The sequence below is a fragment of the Hyperolius riggenbachi genome, chromosome 9, assembly GCF_040937935.1.
Source record: "Hyperolius riggenbachi isolate aHypRig1 chromosome 9, aHypRig1.pri, whole genome shotgun sequence".
In the NCBI taxonomy this organism is placed as follows: Eukaryota; Metazoa; Chordata; class Amphibia; order Anura; family Hyperoliidae; genus Hyperolius; species Hyperolius riggenbachi.
The window spans coordinates 54776574-54793469 of NC_090654.1; the positions used below are offsets into that span (position 1 = coordinate 54776574).

The following is a 16896-nucleotide window of genomic DNA, read 5'->3' on the forward strand; positions in this document are numbered from 1 at the left end:
GAGAGTCCCGCCTACGCCCCTTGGAGGCATCACACGGAGCAGCCAGGAACCAGGATCGCGTATGTAAGCTGGCAGCATTGTGTGCGGAGCTCCCTCTTGTGGCCGGACTGTAAAATGTCCATGGAACATGTGTGCGGAGCTCCCCCGTGTGGCCGCTATAGAAGTCTTATTGATGTACATAGACACTGTTAGGAGCCAGTTCTATGGGAGGGCTGTGTATATATTGTGAGTCTGGGGAATACAGTAGTGAGTGAGCCTGCTGTAAGGGACAGGGCTGCTGTATATGGATGCAGGTGGCTGCAGACTGAGCTGCACTTGGTCAGGGGCGCTGCTGCTGCACATGGCAGGCTAAGCAGACAGGAGTGCTCTCCCACGGCCAGCAGCCCATACTGGTACTTTGCATTGTGTTTTATAGTCCGTTCACACTGCACGCGTTTCCAGCCGCGTTTTGGAAACGCGTGCAGGAGGCCGACACGCACGACATCAGACATTGCATAGAGTGCAATGTCTGATGTTCACACTGCATGCGTTCCGGACCTGTGCGGTCCGGGAACGCATGCTGCATGCAGATTTTGACAAAACGCGTGGCTGTCCCATTCACTTTTCAGTGATGGGATCAGCCACGCAACGCACACAAACGCGGATGGCCATGCGTTCGTACGCGTTGCGGTCCGCACGCATGGCCATCCGCATTTGTGATCTGAACGGGCCCTAACAATCATGAAACCAGCAACAGATAGCCTCAGCAACATTGCATCACACTGCGTTTAGTGATGTTCACTGTATACAGGCCTTACATCTACAGACATGTTACTATATGCTGCTCTGGGTGCACCGGCAGCATTGAGGAGGGGAGGAGCAGCGACATATTGAAGGGCAGGCCAGTGTGTCAGTGCCAAGCTGTGGCTAACAAGGTGACAGCTTCTGCTGTATTGCTTGGAGATCAGGGGGCGGAGCTACCCAGTATGACAGCACTGAGGGGAGGAGCAGCCACATTCTAAGGAGCGGGCCAGAATACTCTAGACAGCCGGGCCCTGTGTATATCACATAACCCCAGCATTGCAGATAGAGGGAAAGTAACTTAGGGTGCCTACACACATCCAACATTGATTGGCCAATTGCTAGCCACTTTTACCACCTCAAGGTAGAGTGAGAGACTATAAATACTGAGACCAGCTTGTGCAAGTAAGCCTCTCGTGACATGGCTGTGATAAAATTGGCCAATGATTGGCCAATCAAAATTGGATGTGTGTCCCAAGCTTGAGTGTGGATAGGCATATGCACCTCACTGAGTACATAACTGCATGATGCATGTACAGCAGTATATACAGCGCAGCACACGCGCTCCCTCACCTTTCCCTACTGTACATAATGCCTCACCAATCCACTAGCATGACTCAGCAATACCAGAGGGGCGTGGTCACGTGTCACTGCAGGTGCCATCCTCAGCGGTGCTCCAGCTGCCCACCTGCACACGCGCGTCACAATAGCTGATATGACGTCACCTCCATCCACTAGCATGACTCAGCAATAGCAGAGGGGCGTGGTCACGTGTCACTGCAGGTGCCATCCTCAGCGGTGCTCCAGCTGCCCACCTGCACACGCGCGTCACAATAGCTGATATGACGTCACCTCCATCCACTAGCATGGCACAGCAATAGCAGAGGGGCGTGGTCACGTGTCACTGCAGGTGCCATCCTCAGCGGTCTCGAGCGGTCCACCTGCACACGCGTCACAATAGCTGCTATGACGTCACCTCCATCCACTAGCATGACTCAGCAATAGCAGAGGGGCGTGGTCACGTGTCACTGCAGGTGCCATCCTCAGCGGTCTCGAGCGGTCCACCTGCACATGCGCGTCACAATAGCTGATATGACGTCACCTCCATCCACTAGCATGACTCAGCAATAGCAGAGGGGCGTGGTCACGTGTCACTGCAGGTGCCATCCTCAGCGGTCTCGAGCGGTCCACCTGCACACGCGTCACAATAGCTGCTATGACGTCACCCGGCACTCAGCCTCCTCGGCTCGCAGACGGAGCAGCAGCAACATCGGAGGCAGACGTGCGGCCTCTCTCTCTGCATCCCCGATAGCCAGGAGCTCTCTCAGCCCCGACATTCTCAGGCAGAAGCTCCAGGAAGGAACAAGCAGTTATACCGGAGCTCCCCCTAGCGGCCGGTAGCAGGAATTACACAGTGAGGTAGGATGGATACGATACAATTAGATGTCTAGTAACAGAAATAGGTTTATGGCACCCATCCTGGGCTGGTCAATTACTTAAAAAAAAAACTGCCTTGAATTCGTTTTGGTAGCAAATATACATAGTCAGGGTCTTTATCCTGAGGGGGACTTTACCCTGAGCAGCGGTCATTGACCACAATGGGCTCTATTCTCAAAGAGCCAAATTTTCCGCAAAATTTTACCGCTATATTCCCGCCAGCAGTAAACTCCGCATTTTTTCCACATTCACTAATATTTTCTGCATGTTTTCCGCATGCAGGAAAAAAAGATGCGGAAACAGCCATTATTCATGCGGGAATCATGCGGTAAAAAGGTCGCATGAAAAAGTGTTTTAAATAAAAAAGTTAAAGTCCAGCAAGCACAGCCCTTAAGCCTCCACACTTCATTAAAGTCAATGGGATGCGGAATATATCACCTACTACTTGTAGGTGATAAAAAATCGGTAATTAACGACGAAATGATGCGCCTGAACATTTTTGAGAATTGATCTTTTATTACGGAAAATACCGACTTTTGCGGAAATTTTTCCGCATGAATCCCGCACTTTTACCACACTTTTTCCGCATGCAGAAAAAACATGCGGAACCTTTTCAGAATTTCAATGTGGCGGTGTTTTGGTCAGTAACTTCCCGCATGCACTTTACCGCACTTTATCCGTCTTTGAGGATAGAGCCCAATGTCCCCTTGCAAATCTCTGCCTTTAAATCGAACCACAGCCCCGTCCCCCGCTAGTCCACAATAAGCCCCACCTCCAATGTCTGTTATGCTCCGCCTACAGTCATATGCTTGTGTGCAGCTGGATGCAAACTTGGAGAGGTGAGTTAAAGGGAATCGTATTAGTAAAGAAAAAAAAAAAAAGAAATCAAAGCAGGTTTAATTTACCTTGGGCTTCTACCAGCCCCCTGCAGCTGGCCTGTGCCCACGCTGTCACTAAGCTGCCCTCCAGTCCCCCTCAGCGATCCTCTTCCACACTGACTGGCCACTGCGCACATGCGGCTCCTCAATAGAGTACATTTCAAATCGGCGCCAGTAGACTTGGGCGCAGGATACAGTGGTATATGGCTGATCCTGCTGTTGCACAAGTCCGGGCCATTTTAATTACTATTCCCCCTCCAGGCCGCCATGGATAGTGGGGGAATGAAATAATTTGGCTTCCAGCGATTGCTGGAGGCCGAATTATTGTGTTTTTTAAGCAACTTCGGCTCCGTCTTCTGACGGAGCCGACGTTACTCACTGAGCGCCGCTATAGACTGATAGCATCTCCAGCCCTCAGCCTGTGACAATGTGACAAACAGAACATGGCTGCCCTCATTGTATCATAGGAATAAATAATCATAAACTTTTGAAGCTGTTTGCAGCTAGATATGCTGTGTGAACTATCTAAACTTTAGATAAGATATATAAACAAGTTACTTGTTATAGTTAGTTTTTCATCTCTGATCAGCTTTCAAGAGGCTCTTAAGCCTCAAACCTCATACTACATGGAAGTAGTAAAATTGGCCAATCAGAATTGAAGCAGGCAGGTACGGGGAGCAGTCCTCATGCCCACTGTCCCCCCCCCCCCCCCGCCCCCTCCACATTCACTTCTATCCCCCTCTGCTCTCTCCTAGAAGCCAGCAAAAGCTGCTTCCGGGTCAGCAGCAGTGCGCAAGCGTTAGGCCCAGCAGCACACATCATTGTGCACAAGTCAATGACGTGCACACGCCGGGCCTAGTGCCTACCAACCCTGAGGCCTAGAACCCACTGAAATCAGCAAACGCAAAACGCAACCGCTAGCGTTTTGTCTGAGCGGTTTGCAAGCGGATTCATGCGCGTTTCTGGTCGTGTTTTGCAACATTGTATTTTTTTGCCCAGCGGGTGCGTAGTGTTTTGCGTTTTTATCCTGATTGGTCCTGTGAATTATTTTTCATTTTGTTAAAGTGTGCTGAACCGCAAAACGCTAGCAAAACCGCTCAGTTTAGGTTTTGCTGATCGTTTCTGCTAGCGTTTCAATACTTTACATTGAAGCGTTAACGCTCCCAAAATGCTGCAGGTCCTGCGTTTGCGTTTCTGGGAAACGCAAACGCTCCTGTGGAAGTTGCCCCATCCATTAACATTAGCCCAGCGTTTTGGCAAACTGCTAGCGTATCGCAGTGCTGCCAAAACGCTGCCAAAAGCGCTCCTGTGGGTTCCAGCCCTCAAGCAGCTTCTGCTGGCATTTAGGAGAGAACCTCAGGTATAATATCGCTCAGCATCGCCCCATACACGGACCTCAGGTATAATATCGCTCAGCATCGCCCCATACACGGACCTCAGGTATAATATTGCTCAGCATCGCCCCATACACAGACCTCAGGTATAATATTGCTCAGCATCACCCCATACACAGACCTCAGGTATAATATCGCTCAGCATGGCCCCATACACAGACCTCAGGTATAATATTGCTCAGCATCACCCCATACACAGACCTCAGGTATAATATCGCTCAGTATCGCCCCATACACAGACCTCAGGTATAATATCACTCAGCATCGCCCCATACACAGACCTCAGGTATAGTATCGCTCAATATCGCCCCATACACAGACCTCAGGTTATAGACACAGCCTAGAAGATCACAGTATGCCAGATGACAGGCCCAAGATTCAGGTCAGGAGGCCTCTGTTAAACATGATATCCCCAGCATCATTGCTAAGAGCTCAGTCACACTACAGAACACATGCATGAATGCGATTTTGTGCATGCGTCTCCATCGCACGGAATGCACATCGAGGGGTCTCAAAGCGCAGACATTGGCAGCAGCAACACAGTAGAACCCATTGGGAAAACGCATTCGTTGTGTGATAAGATGTTCCCAGGCGCGTTATATCGCAATGCCAGGGAACGCACAGCTGTACGGTGAATAGTAACATGAAAGTCTATGGGCTTTCATGTTACCATGTGGATGGCACACTATGTGCAATGCGTCAAAACTGACAGCGCAGCACTTAGTGTGAATGAGCCCTAAGAAGAATTGCAGGTGATGTTTTATGGCTCAGCAGCTGTGCAACTTGATCTGCAGTGTGATACAGCTGAACCAGTAAGGGCTCTTTCACACTAGGAGCTGCACCGTGCGTTTTGATGGATCACTCCTAGGCTGTGTTTAGAAAGGTAACATGAAAGCCTATTTGACTTTCATGTTAACTTTCACATTAGACAAAGCATTCCAGAGCAAATACGCTGTAACACATGTGGGAGCTTCGTAACGTCCAGCCTCAGCGTTCTCCCGTCGGGTGAATTAGAACTACCGCCACTAATGAGCGTTGCAGTATAGTCAGTATAGTCAGCAATGCTATTGCATACATTACATATAGCACTGGCCGGATGAGCTGGAAGCGCGAGGCATCTGCAACAGGTGAGGTGACCGGAAACATGCCCTCCGCAGACACAGCATGCTCAAGAGACTGACAGCCGGAGGAGGTGGACGAGTCTCTGCTCTGCACAGCCGAGGACGAGAATCCGCCTACCTTCTGGAGGCATCAAACGGAGCAGCCAGGAACCAGGATCGCGTATGTAAGCTGGCAGCATTGTGTGCGGAGCTCCCTCTTGTGGCCGGACTGTAAAATGTCCATGGAACTTGTGTGCAGAGCTCCCCCGTGTTGTCGCTATAGAATGTCTTATTGATGTAAATAGATGCTGTTAGGAGCCAGTTCTATGGGAGCCCTCTGAGAACCTGTGTATGGTGTGAGTCTGGGGAATCCCGTAGTTAGGCTGCTGGAAGGGACAGGGTGGCTGTAAATGGATGCAGGTGGCTGCAGACTGAGCTGCACGTGATCAGGGGCGCTGATGCTGCACATGGCAGGCTGCTTAGGTAAACACAGTGCAATGGGGGTTTAATCATCAAAGCAAGGTGACTGCTGGGTACATCAGTGACTGCAGGGTAGGCCTGTGTTGGTGGCGCAGGTGACTGCAGGGAAGAAGTACTGTCCACAGCAGGCTGCCTGTGCTGCTCACCCCAACCCCCGACACTACAGGTGAATGGGGCCTCCCAAGCTTCCTGATACTGCCTCTGTAGTATGGCTGCAGGGCGCCTCTCACTGAGCAGACAGTAGTGCTCTCCCTGCCGCCCAGCAGCTCATACTGGTACTTTTCATTGCATTTTATAATGTAACAATCACAAAACCAGCAACAGATAGCCTCAGCAAAATTGCACCACACTGCGTTTGGTGATTTTCAGTGTGTACAGGCCTTAAATCTACAGATATTTTACTATATGCTTCTCTGGGTGCACCAGCAGCATTGAGGAGGGGAGGAGCAGCGACATACTGAAGGGCAGGCCAGTGTGTCAGTGCCAAGCTGTGGCTAACAAGGTGACAGCTTCTGCTGTATTGCTGGGAGATCAGGGGGCGGAGCTGCCCAGTCTGACAGCCCTAAGGCCTCTATTCATAAAACAAAAGTGGAGAAAAAACTCGTGGAGGTAAAATACCGCAGCGGTATTTTAGACTTCTGGGTGGTCATTCATAAAAATGTTGCCCGCTGTGATACAAGTGCAGAGATCTCCCACTGAAGGCTGACGGTAAGCTGTCGGAAGGCATGCGGAAACACAGAAGCCGGCAGTCCCTCCGTGCGCTGCTCTCTCTGGGAGGTCTGTCCCATTCACTTTCATGTAATCCGAACTCTGCTCGCTACATCATAGGAAGCGGCATTTCCCGTCCGCATAACGCTTCCTCTAATCTTTATGAACTGACGTTTTGCAACTTTTTCTAGATAAATCTAGAAAAACACAGCACAAGGCGGAAATTTCTCGCTCTGCTGGGGAATAGTAGCTTATCATGCGGAAACAGCTTTTATGAATGCCCATTTTGCTAAATGGACGGGAAAGTCAGCTGTTTTGAGCGTTAAACTGGCGGAAAAAGTTTTATGAATAGAGGCCTAAGAAGGGGAGGAGCAGCCACATTCTAAGGGGCGGGCCAGAGTACTCTAGACAGCCGAGCCCTGTGTATATCACATAACCCCAGCATTGCAGATAGAGGGAAAGTGACTTTGGGTGCATACACACATCCAAAATTGATTGGCCAATTGCTAGCCACTTTTATCACCTCAATGTAGAGTGAGAGACTTTAAATACTAAGACCAGCTTGTGCAAGTAAGCCTCCCATACGACATGGCCGTGATAAAATTGGCCAATCAAAATTGGATGTGGATAGGCATATGCACTTCACTGAGTACATAGCTGCATGATGCATGTACAGCAGAATATACAGCGCAGCACGCGCTCCCTCACCTTTCCCTATTGCACATAATGCCTCACCTCCATCCACTAGCATTGGCACAGCAATAGCAGAGGGGCGTGGCCACGTGTCACTGCAGGTGCCATCCTCAGCGGTACACGTGAGGCCCACCTGCACACATGCGTCACAATAGCTTCTATGACGTCACCCAGGCACTCATCCTCCTCGCAGACAGAGCTGCGGCAGCATTAGAGACAGACGTGCTGCGTCTCTCTCTGTATCCCCGATAGCCAGGAGCTCTCAGCCCCGACATTCTCCGGCAGAAGCTCCAGGAAGGAACAAGCAGTTATCCCGGAGCTCCTCCTAGCGGCCGGTAGCAGGAATTACACAGTGAGGTAGGATAGAGGCGATAGCATTAGATTTCTAATAACAGAAATGGGTTTATGGCAGCTATCCTGAGCTGATCGATTACTTAAAAAAAACAAAACAAACTGCCTTGAATTCCTTTTGATAGCAAATATACATGATCAGTGTCTTTATCCTGAGGGGGACTTCACCCTGTCTCTGCTCACAGATCCACACAGTGTGAGAGACCAGAAATCTGAGGTGGTGCTTTTCATTTTTAACCTGTGAAAGGTAGGAAGATCATATTTTCCTACAGTGTCAGGTTAGAAATTGGGCGTGGCAATTGAGATGCAAATAATTATGAGTTGATGCAGGTTTTGTATGTACATTTATGCAGTTTGAAAAATAGACCAATAGAATCCTGACAAGCTGGAATTCCAGTGGTCATTTAGCTGCATACAAAGTTTGCATCAGGTTGGAATTCTTTGCATCTCATTGACCTTAACCTAGTTCTAAAGGAATAATTCTAAGATGATGTAGAATTATGTGAATGTATGCATTTTAAAAATGGACCAATAGTATTCAACCTTGGGGGAATGTAATAGGTCAATTTTTAAGCTGCATAATTCTGCATCAATTCAGAATTATTTCCCACCTCCTCAAGTGATAGGTATTACGTCAGGTATTATCCCACTTGTTTCTTCCTGTCTGGTTATGGGATGATCTGGGTCAGAATGAGGATGATCAATGAGATGCAAATAGTTCTGAGTTGATGCAGAATTATGCAAACTTTAGTAAGCAATCAAATCCCACCTAGCCTTCATTTATTTGGCCAAGCCATATATTTGCATTAGAGTTGCATAATTTTGCACCAACTTGGCTTTATTTGCATCAAATTGCCTATCTCCAATACAGAACAGACTATCAATGAAATTCAAACAATCCTGATGTGCTGCAATCCTGATGTGTTTCCAGATAACAAAAATCACCAACCAGATACAGCTGTTTTATGTATTACCTGATGACCTCACAATACTCAACTTGGGTATGAAAAGAGGATGCTGGGATTACCTTATAACCTCACAATACTCAGCTGGATAAAAATAGAGGATGCTGGGATTACCTGATGGCCTCACAATACTCAGCTGGGTATAGATCGAGGATGCTGGGATTACTTGATGGCCTCACAATACTCAGCTAGGAGGATGCTGGAATTTCTTTATGGCCTCACAATACTAAGCTGGGTATAGATAGAGGATGCTGGGATTACCTGATGGCCTCACAATACTCAGCTGGGTATAGATAGAGGATGCTGGGATTACCTGATGGCCTCACAATACTCAGCTAGGAGGATGCTGGGATTACCTTATAACCTCACAATACTAAGCTGGGTATAGATAGAGGATGCTGGGATTACCTGATGGCCTCACAATACTCAGCTAGGAGGATGCTGGGATTTCTTTATGGCCTCACAATACTAAGCTGGGCATAGATAGAGGATGCTGGGAGTCTCTGGCACACGCCCACTCAGGTGGTGCTTTTCACTGCTGTTCTAGTCTGGATACACATTGGGGAAGAGGGAGGAATGGAAAGCAGCTCCTGGTCACTCTGTAGTACTGGAGGCCAGGTGCAGGATTCTGCAGAGAATACATCCTGTAAGACAGTCCTGCAGCACTACAAATGGAAGAGGTACCCAAAGTCATTTATCACCACCATTTACAAATGATTGACAACTGTATATGACCCTAAAATAATGGTCACACTCAATAGTAGTCTGATGTCACAACTTAAAGGATGACAAGGTGGTGATAATTTTCCAGTTCTTTCATACAACAGAAAAACAAACTCCAACTTAGACCATTCCCTCATCAGTCTTTGGCCAAGTTTTGCTCCTCATTAGGTAACCTAAAAACACATCACCTCTTGGTATACTGTACATATTGTTTACTACCCCATCCTCCCATTCCTGTAGATAGGAAGCTCACAAGGACAAGGCTCTCTCACCATTTTGTGTGTAATGTGTTCTACATTTTATTCATCATGTAACATTTGTCACTTTACTTACTTTGTCAACCAATTCTGTATTTTGAGCCATTGTTTATTTATGATGTTTACCAATTTCTGTATTACAATGCACTCTCTGTTTTTCCTTACTTTGTATCGCACACAGAAATTTGTTGGCATTTGGGGTGCTTTTGGTGGGGAATGTTTTTGCTCTTTGCTGATAGCCGGTATTCAGCAGAGCACTTTGGTAAATCCCTGCAGTGCTTGCGATGTGCATATATAGCAAAGACGCACTCCATACATTTTGCTAGCAGTTGGAATGCAATTCTCATTCTTTGGAATAGTAATCGAAAACATGGAGCCACAATCGTGCAACAAAAATCACACTCCACAGGCGATTGCGATTTGCCTTTTGCGATCCCAGTGTTGAACCCGGCCTAAGGGGGACCAGTTGGATCCCAATTATTTATCAGGTGGTCGTTGTGTTCCCCGACTTTGCACTTGAGGGTGTAAGAGTGGTACCCCTTAAGACCAACTATCCCCCTCTTTCCTCTCCAAAACGCCATCCCCTATTCCTCTCTCACTCCCATCTCCTAACCCGCCCTAATAGAGTCTACCTTACCATGGTGGGCCGGCTTACAATCCTATTGGCCAAAATGTGATTTAGTTTTAGCCAACTGGATTAGCCAAAGGACTCTGTTAAAAAAAGAATATAATGAAATATCTTAGATGGAGATTAACTAATTAGGGCCCTTTTTTATTAAACACGTTTCGATTTAAAAAATTGTATCGTTCACATTCTTCTAATAGCAACAGCAGGGCGATGAACATGTAAATTGGATTGGTATGGCTATGTGGAGGAGGAGGCCATTATTAGAATTTGGGGGTGTATTTAAATCATTTTAAATACACCCCTGAGTTCTACTCTGCAGGTTGCAACAATTTGTAATCACCAATCAAGTTCTCTTAAGGGCCAGTTCACTCTTAGGGTGCTTTGGTGGGTAGTGTTTCTGCTCTTTGCTGATAGCCGGTATTCAGCAAAGCACTGCGGTAAATCCTTGCAGTGCCTGTGATGTGCGTAAATCGCAAAAGTGCACTGCGTGCAACATTTTGCTGGCAGTTAGAACACCATTCTCATTCTCTGGAATGAGACCGAAAAACGCAATCACTGAAACATGGAGCCACAGTTGCTTAGTAGAAATGCAATCACACTCCGTAGGCGATTGTGATTTGCCTTTTGCGATCCCAGTGTTGAACCGGCCTAAGGGGGACCAGCTGGATCCCAATTATTTATCAGGTGGTCGTTGTGTTCCCCGACTTTGCACTTGAGGGTGTAAGAGTGGTACCCTTTAAGTCCACCTATCCCCCTCTTCCCTCTCCAAAACACTATACTCTATTCCTCTCTCACTCCCATCACCTAACCCGCCCTAAGGGCTGGAACCCACAGGAGCGCTTTTGGCAGCGTTTTGGCAGCACTGCGATACGCTAGCAGTTTGCCAAAACGCTGGGCTAATGTTAATGGATGGGGCAACTTCCACAGGAGCGTTTGCGTTTCCCAGAAATGCAAACACAGGACCTGCAGCATTTTGGGAGCGTTAGCGCTTCAATGTAAAGTATTGAAACGCTAGCAGAAACGCTCAGCAAAACCTAAACTGAGCGGTTTTGCTAGCGTTTTGCGGTTCAGCACACTGTAACAAAATGAAAAATAATTCACAGGACCAATCAGGATAAAAACGCAAAACGCAAAACGCTAGGCACCCGCTGGGGAAAAAAATACAATGTTGCAAAACACGACCAAAAACGCGCATGAATCCGCTTGCAAACCGCTCAGACAAAACGCTAGCGGTTGCGTTTTGCGTTTTCGGTTTTCAGTGGGTTCCAGGCCTAATAGAGTCTACCTTACCATGGTGGGCCGGCTTACAATCCTATTTGCCAAAATGTGATTTACTTTTAGCCAACTGGATTAGCCAAAGGACTCTGTTAAAAAAAGAATATAATAAACTATCTTAGATGGAGATTAGCTAATTAGGGCCCTTTTTTATTAAGAACGTTTCGATTTAAAAATTGTATCGTTCTCATTTTGCCAATAGCAACAGCACGGCGATGAACATGTAAATTGCATTGCCGGGTTTTTGCTAGTGCAATTGGTATTTTCCAGAATTACAATTGTTGGCCTGCATCTTTTTTTGTTTTGTTTGCGTTTCTATGCTTTGTATCTTTTTGGTGAGGATTGGTATGGCTATGGGGAGGAGGAGGCCATTATTAGAATTTGGGGGTATATTTAAATCATTTTAAATACGCCCCTGAGTTCTACTCTGCAGGTTCCAACAATTTGTAATCACCAATCAAGTTCTCTTAAGGGCCAGCTTACTCTTGGGGTGCTTTGGTGGGTAGTGTTTCTGCTCTTTGCTGATAGCTGGTATTCAGCAAAGCACTGCGGTAAATCCTTGCAGTGCTTGTGATGTGCGTATATCGCAAAAGTGCACTGCGTGCAACATTTTGCTGGCAGTTAGAACGCCATTCTCATTCTCTGGAATGAGACCGAAAAACGCAATCATTGCAACATGGAGCCACAATTGCTTAGTAGAAATGCAATCACACTCCGTAGGCGATTGTGATTTGCCTTTTGCGATCCCAGTGTTGAACCCGGCCTAAGGGGGACCAGCTGGATCCCAATTATTTATCAGGTGGTCGTTGTGTTCCCCGACTTTGCACTTGAGGGTGTAAGAGTGGTACCCTTTAAGTCCACATATCTCCCCATCTTCCCTCTCCAAAACACTATACTCTATTCCTCTCTCACTCCCATCACCTAACCCGCCCTAATAGAGTCTACCTTACCATGGTGGGCCGGCTTACAATCCTATTTGCCAAAATGTGATTTACTTTTAGCCAACTGGATTAGCCAAAGGACTCTGTTAAAAAAAGAATATAATAAACTATCTTAGATGGAGATTAACTAATTAGGGCCCTTTTTTATTAAGAACGTTTCGATTTAAAAATTGTATCGTTCTCATTTTGCCAATAGCAACAACACGGCGATGAACATGTAAATTGCATTGCCGGGTTTTTGCTAGTGCAATTGGTATTTTCCAGAATTACAATTGTTGGTCTGCATCTTTTTTTGGTTTTTTTTTTGCGTTTCTATGCTTTATAACTTTTTGGTGAGGATGGGTATGCCTATGGGGAGGAGGCCATTATTAGAATTTGGGGGTGTATTTAAATCATTTTAAATACACCCCTGAGTTCTACTCTGCAGGTTGCAACAATTTGTAATCACCAATCAAGTTCTCTTAAGGGCCAGTTCACTCTTAGGGTGCTTTGGTGGGTAGTGTTTCTGCTCTTTGCTGATAGCCTGTATTCAGCAAAGCACTGCGGTAAATCCTTGCAGTGCCTGTGATGTGCGTGAATCGCAAAAGTGCACTGCGTGCAACATTTTGCTGGCAGTTAGAACACCATTCTCATTCTGTGCAATGAGACCGAAAAAAGCAATCACTGAAACATGGAGCCACAGTTGCTTAGTAGAAATGCAATCACACTCCGTAGGCGATTGTGATTTGCCTTTTGCGATCCCAGTGTTGAACTCAGCCTAAGGGGGACCAGCTGGATCCCAATTATTTATCAGGTGGTCGTTGTGTTCCCCGACTTTGCACTTGCGGGTGTAAGAGTGGTACTCTTTAAGTCCACATATCTCCCCATCTTCCCTCTCCAAAACACTACACTCTATTCCTCTCTCACTCCCATCACCTAACCCGCCTCAATAGAGTCTACCTTACCATGGTGGGCCGGCTTACAATCCTATTTGCCAAAATGTGATTTACTTTTAGCCAACTGGATTAGCCAAAGGACTCTGTTAAAAAAAGAATATAATAAACTATCTTAGATGGAGATGAGCTAATTAGGGCCCTTTTTTATTAAGAACGTTTCGATTTAAAAATTGTATCGTTCTCATTTTGCCAATAGCAACAGCACGGCGATGAACATGTAAATTGCATTGCCGGGTTTTTGCTAGTGCAATTGGTATTTTCCAGAATTACAATTGTTGGCCTGCATCTTTTTTTGTTTTGTTTGCGTTTCTATGCTTTGTATGTTTTTGGTGAGGATTGGTATGGCTATGGGGAGGAGGAGGCCATTATTAGAATTTGGGGGTATATTTAAATCATTTTAAATACGCCCCTGAGTTCTACTCTGCAGGTTCCAACAATTTGTAATCACCAATCAAGTTCTCTTAAGGGCCAGCTCCTCTTGGGGTGCTTTGGTGGGTAGTGTTTCTGCTCTTTGCTGATAGATGGTATTCAGCAAAGCACTGCGATAAATCCTTGCAGTGCCTGTGATGTGCGTAAATCACAAAAGTGCACTGCGTGCAACATTTTGCTGGCAGTTAGAACACCATTCTCATTCTCTGGAATGAGACCGAAAAACGCAATCACTGCAACATGGAGCCACAGTTGCTTAGTAGAAATGCAATCACACTCCGTAGGTGATTGTGATTTGCCTTTTGCGATCCCAGTGTTGAACCCGGCCTAAGGGGGACCAGCTGGATCCCAATTATTTATCAGGTGGTCGTTGTTTTCCCCGACTTTGCACTTGAGGGTGTAAGAGTGGTACCCTTTAAGTCCACCTATCCCCCTCTTCCCTCTCCAAAACACTATACTCTATTCCTCTCTCACTCCCATCACCTAACCCGCCCTAATAGAGTCTACCTAACCATGGTGGGCCAGCTTACAATCCTATTTGCCAAAATGTGATTTAGTTTTAGCCAACTGGATTAGCCAAAGGACTCTGTTAAAAAAAGAATATAATAAACTATCTTAGATGGAGATTAACTAATTAGCGCCCTTTTTTATTAAGCACGTTTCGATTTAAAAATTGTATCGTTCCCATTTTGCCAATAGCAACAGCACGGCGATGAACATGTAAATTGCATTGCCGGGTTTTTGCTAGTGCAATTGGTATTTTCCAGAATTACAATTGTTGGCCTGCATCTTTTTTTGTTTTGTTTGCGTTTCTATGCTTTGTACCTTTTTGGTGAGGATTGGTATGGCTATGGGGAGGAGGAGGCCATTATTAGAATTTGGGGGTATATTTAAATCATTTTAAATATGCCCCTGAGTTCTACTCTGCAGGTTGCAACAATTTGTAATCACCAATCAAGTTCTCTTAAGGGCCAGCTTACTCTTGGGGTGCTTTGGTGGGTAGTGTTTCTGCTCTTTGCTGATAGCTGGTATTCAGCAAAGCACTGCGGTAAATCCTTGCAGTGCCTGTGATGTGCGTATATCGCAAAAGTGCACTGCGTGCAACATTTTGCTGGCAGTTAGAACGCCATTCTCATTCTCTGGAATGAGACCGAAAAACGCAATCACTGCAACATGGAGCCACAATTGCTTAGTAGAAATGCAATCACACTCCGTAGGCGATTGTGATTTGCCTTTTGCGATCCCAGTGTTGAACCCGGCCTAAGGGGGACCAGCTGGATCCCAATTATTTATCAGGTGGTCGTTGTGTTCCCCGACTTTGCACTTGAGGGTGTAAGAGTGGTACCCTTTAAGTCCACATATCTCCCCATCTTCCCTCTCCAAAACACTATACTCTATTCCTCTCTCACTCCCATCACCTAACCCGCCCTAATAGAGTCTACCTTACCATGGTGGGCCGGCTTACAATCCTATTTGCCAAAATGTGATTTACTTTTAGCCAACTGGATTAGCCAAAGGACTCTGTTAAAAAAAGAATATAATAAACTATCTTAGATGGAGATTAACTAATTAGGGCCCTTTTTTATTAAGAACGTTTCGATTTAAAAATTGTATCGTTCTCATTTTGCCAATAGCAACAACACGGCGATAAACATGTAAATTGCATTGCCGGGTTTTTGCTAGTGCAATTGGTATTTTCCAGAATTACAATTGTTGGTCTGCATCTTTTTTTGTTTTTTTTTTTGCGTTTCTATGCTTTATAACTTTTTGGTGAGGATGGGTATGGCTATGGGGAGGAGGAGGCCATTATTAGAATTTGGGGGTGTATTTAAATCATTTTAAATACACCCCTGAGTTCTACTCTGCAGGTTGCAACAATTTGTAATCACCAATCAAGTTCTCTTAAGGGCCAGTTCACTCTTAGGGTGCTTTGGTGGGTAGTGTTTCTGCTCTTTGCTGATAGCCGGTATTCAGCAAAGCACTGCGGTAAATCCTTGCAGTGCCTGTGATGTGCGTAAATCGCAAAAGTGCACTGCGTGCAACATTTTGCTGGCAGTTAGAACACCATTCTCATTCTCTGGAATGAGACCGAAAAACGTAATCACTGAAACATGGAGCCACAGTTGCTTAGTAGAAATGCAATCACACTCCGTAGGCGATTGTGATTTGCCTTTTGCGATCCCAGTGTTGAACCAGCCTAAGGGGGACCAGCTGGATCCCAATTATTTATCAGGTGGTCGTTGTGTTCCCCGACTTTGCACTTGAGGGTGTAAGAGTGGTACCCTTTAAGTCCACCTATCCCCCTCTTCCCTCTCCAAAACACTATACTCTATTCCTCTCTCACTCCCATCACCTAACCCGCCCTAAGGGCTGGAACCCACAGGAGCGCTTTTGGCAGCGTTTTGGCAGCACTGCGATACGCTAGCAGTTTGCCAAAACGCTGGGCTAATGTTAATGGATGGGGCAACTTCCACAGGAGCGTTTGCGTTTCCCAGAAATGCAAACACAGGACCTGCAGCATTTTGGGAGCGTTAGCGCTTCAATGTAAAGTATTGAAACGCTAGCAGAAACGCTCAGCAAAACCTAAACTGAGCGGTTTTGCTAGCGTTTTGCGGTTCAGCACACTGTAACAAAATGAAAAATAATTCACAGGACCAATCAGGATAAAAACGCAAAACGCAAAACGCTAGGCACCCGCTGGGGAAAAAAATACAATGTTGCAAAACACGACCAAAACGCGCATGAATCCGCTTGCAAACCGCTCAGACAAAACGCTAGCGGTTGCGTTTTGCGTTTGCGGTTTTCAGTGGGTTCCAGGCCTAATAGAGTCTACCTTACCATGGTGGGCCGGCTTACAATCCTATTTGCCAAAATGTGATTTACTTTTAGCCAACTGGATTAGCCAAAGGACTCTGTTAAAAA

General features: G+C 46.3%; 1 protein-coding gene across 5 annotated transcripts in view; it reads right to left on the reverse strand.

Annotated features, from left to right (window-relative positions):
* The window catches only part of LOC137532372 (ghrelin-like), a 369288-nt gene that overhangs the window by 32307 nt on the left and 320085 nt on the right, over window positions 1-16896 (reverse strand). Inside the window, exon 1 of one of the 5 annotated variants that reach the window (XM_068252802.1) lies at window positions 5565-5585. The exons of 1 other annotated variant lie outside the window; for it this stretch is intronic. The gene's annotated coding sequence lies outside the window, so the exon portion shown is untranslated. Of the gene's footprint in view, window positions 1-1353; window positions 1425-1468; window positions 1542-1595; window positions 1668-5564; window positions 5586-16896 lie in introns of those variants that run through there. 3 more of the 5 variants (XM_068252804.1, XM_068252799.1, XM_068252800.1) reach the window with 3 other exon arrangements.